The following is a 3,333-nucleotide window of genomic DNA, read 5'->3' as shown; positions in this document are numbered from 1 at the left end:
AAAAAAAAAAAAAAAAAATTAGGCGGGCATGGTGGCATGCGCCTGTAGTCCCAGCTACTCAGGAGGCTGAGGCAAGAGAATCGCTTGAAACCAGGAGGGAGAAGTTGCAGTGAGCCAAGATTGTGCCACTGCACTCCAGCCTGGGCGACAGAGCAAGACTCTGTCTCAAAAAAAAAAAAACAAACAAACAGGAAAGCTAGGCCTGGCCAGGTGTGGTGGCTCACGTCTATAATCCCAGTGCTTTGGAAGCCAAGGCAGGAGGATTTTTTGAGCCCCAGGAGTTTGAGACCAGCCTTGGCAACACATCAAGACTCTATCTCTATAAAAAACAAGAAAATTAGGCCAGGAGCAGTGGTTCACACCTGCAATCCCAGCACTTTGGATTCAAGACAATCTGCCTGCCTGGGATTGCCTGAGCTCAGGAGTTTGAGACCAGCCTAGGTGACATGGTGAAACCCCGGCTCTACAAAACAAAACCAAAAATATTGGCCAGGCGTGGTAGCACAGGCCTATAGTCCCAGCCACTTGTGAGGCTGAGGTGGGAAGATGACCTGAGCCAGGAGTTTGAGGCTGCAGTGAGCTATGATGGTGCCCACTGCACTCCAGCCTGTGCCACAGAGTGAGACCCCGTCTCTAAAAAAGAGAAGACAAGAAAAGCTAGGCCTGCTCTTACCCGCAAAGCCTCCAGGGCCAGGACTACCTTTCAACTAATACCACCTTTCCACCTTTCCAGATATGGTATCAGAACCAGTTCTTTTTTTTTTTTTTTTTTTTTTGAGACGGAGTCTCGCTGTGTCGCCCAGGCTGGAGTACAGTGGCACGATCTCAGCTCACTGCAACCGCCACCTCTTAGGTTCAAGCGATTCTCCTGCCTCAGCCCCCGAAGTAGCAGGGATTACAGACGTGCACCACTACGCCTGGCTAATTTTTGTATTTTTATTTATATTTGTTTTTTTTGTTTTTTTTTTGAGATGGAGTTTCCCTCTTGTCGCCCAGGCTGCAGTACAATGGTGCAATCTCCACTCACTGCAACCTCCACCTTCCGGATTCAAGCGATTCTCCTGCCTCAGCCTTCCAAGTACCTGGGATTACAGGGGCCCACCACCACGCCCAGCTAATTATTTTTATTTTTATTGTATTTTATTTATTTTTTTTGAGATAGAGTCCAGCTCTGTCACCCAGGCTGAAGTGCAATGGTACGATCTTGGCTCACTGCAACCTCCGCCTCCCAGACTCAAACGATTCTCCTACTTCAGCATCCTGAGTAGCTGAGACTACAGGCATACACCACCGCACCCAGCTAATTTTTGTATTTTTAGTAGAGATGGGGTTTCACCATTTTGGTCAGGGTGGTTTTGATCTCTTGACCTTGTGATCCCCCTGCCTCAGCCTCCTAAAGTGCTGGGATTACATGCGTGAGCCACCATGCCCGGCCTATTTTTTTGTATTTTTAGTAGAGAGAGGGTTTCACCATGTTGGCCAGGCTGGTCTCGAACTCCTAACCTCAGGTGATCCACCTGCCTCAGCCTCCCAGACTGCTGGGATTACAGGCATGAGCCACCACGTCCAGCTAATTTTTGTATTTTTAGTAGAGATGGGGTTTCACCATGTTGGCCAGACTGGTCTCAAACTCCTGACCACCGGTGATCCATCTGCCTCGGCCTCCTAAAGTGCTGGGATTACAGGTGTCAGCCACTGTACCCAGCCCAGCCGAGAATGTCATTGAAGGAACAAGAGCCCTTTCTGGAGACCTCCTTGAAGCCAATACAGGTGCCCTGGAGCCAAGGATCTCTGTCCCTAGCTTGTCCAAACCCCAAGAGTTACAATGTTCAGAGCCCCCGCATCTCCTAAAGTGTTCAGAAAGTCCAAGCAAGAGAGGCAATCAGGTACTCACCGAAGTACTCCCACCCCCACCCCAAGTCAGCTTTTAAACTGTCAATCAAAATCCAAGCCCCAGAGCAGGGGAAGTTGTTCATACCTGTAATCCTAGCACTTTGGAAGGTCCAAGCAGGACGATCACTTGAGGCCAGGAGTTTGAGACGAGCTAGGGCAACATAGAGAGACCCTGTCTCTCTGAAGGTTTTTTTTTTTAATTAGCCAGCCATGGTGGTGAAAGCCTGTAGTCCCAGCTTCTTGGGAGGCTGAGGAGGGAGCCTCAACTTCTTGAGCCCAGGAGTTCAAGACTGTAGTGAGCTATGATCACACCACTGTACTCCAGCCGGGTGACAGAGCGAGACCCAGTCCCCAGTCTCTAAAACAAAAGCAAGCAAAAAAAAAACAAAAAAAAAACAAAAAAATCTGAGCCCCAAAGTGGGAAGGTGAAGGAATGGGGGAGCAATTACTAACTCTTGGGCTAGGACAGTTCACCGCTGGATAAATGCCCTCTAAAAAGCTCAGCCCGCAGCCTTCCTGGCCTCACATGTTCTCCAGAGCATCACAGTCCGGCCTCTGCAGGCCAGATAAGCAAGTATTACCCAAAGGCAGGGGCCCAAGAGGAAGACTGCAGGCCTGAGATAACACCCATAGGGCAGTGGCCGGGCCTGACACAGGGTGCCTGCTGCTGTCCCTCCCAAGTCCCTGCAACCAGAACCTTCAGCTCAGAGGCCAAAGGGGAAGCGGCTGGGCTCTTTACGGGAAGGCGGGCAGAGGCGTCCTTTCCTCCAGCCCAGCCCCTCTGAGGATAGGTCTTTACAATTTCCTTTTTTTTTCTTTTAAGACAGGGTCTTGGCCGGGCGTGGTGGCTCACACATGTAATCCCAGCACTTTGGGACACGGAGGTGGGCAGGTCACCTGAGGTCAGGAGTTCAAGACGAGCCTGACCACATGGAGAAAACCCGTCTCTACTAAAAATACAAAAAAATTAGCCAGGCATATTGGCGCATGCCTGTAATTCCAGCTACTTGGGAGGCTGAGGCTGGAGAATCGCTTGAACCTGGGAGGCACAGGTTGCGGTGAGCCAAGATCGCGCCATTGCACTCCAGCCTGGGCAACAAGAATGAAACTCCATCTCAAAAAAAAAAAAAGACAGGGTCTTGGCCGGGCGTGGTGGCTTATGCCTGTAATCCCAGCACTTTGGGAGGTCAAGGTGGGTGGATCACCTTAAGTCAGGAGCTCGAGACCAGCCTGGCTAACATGGCAAAACCCCGTCTCTACTAGAAGTACAAAAATTACTCAGGCATGGTGGCGGGCGCCTGCAATCCCAGCTACCTGGGAGGCTGAGGCAGGAGAATCGCTTAAACCTCAGAGACGGAGTTTGCAGTGAGCTGAGATCATGCCACTGCACTCCAGCGTGGGTGACAGCGAGACTTCATCCCAAAAAAAAAAAAAAAAAAA

General features: G+C 50.5%; 1 protein-coding gene across 3 annotated transcripts in view; it reads right to left on the bottom strand.

Annotated features, from left to right (window-relative positions):
- Nucleotides 1-3,333, bottom strand: part of MARCH2 (membrane-associated ring finger (C3HC4) 2, E3 ubiquitin protein ligase) — a 37,553-nt gene that overhangs the window by 25,620 nt on the left and 8,600 nt on the right. The window contains exon 2 of one of the 3 annotated variants that reach the window (XM_011966263.1): nucleotides 1,979-2,251. The gene's annotated coding sequence lies outside the window, so the exon portion shown is untranslated. Of the gene's footprint in view, nucleotides 1-1,978; nucleotides 2,400-3,056; nucleotides 3,070-3,333 lie in introns of those variants that run through there. The other 2 variants (XM_011966264.1, XM_011966262.1) reach the window with 2 other exon arrangements.

This window comes from Mandrillus leucophaeus, unplaced genomic scaffold (genome assembly GCF_000951045.1).
Source record: "Mandrillus leucophaeus isolate KB7577 unplaced genomic scaffold, Mleu.le_1.0 Scaffold751, whole genome shotgun sequence".
Classification (NCBI taxonomy): Eukaryota; Metazoa; Chordata; class Mammalia; order Primates; family Cercopithecidae; genus Mandrillus; species Mandrillus leucophaeus.
This window is presented reverse-complemented; position numbering and strand designations above follow the sequence as displayed.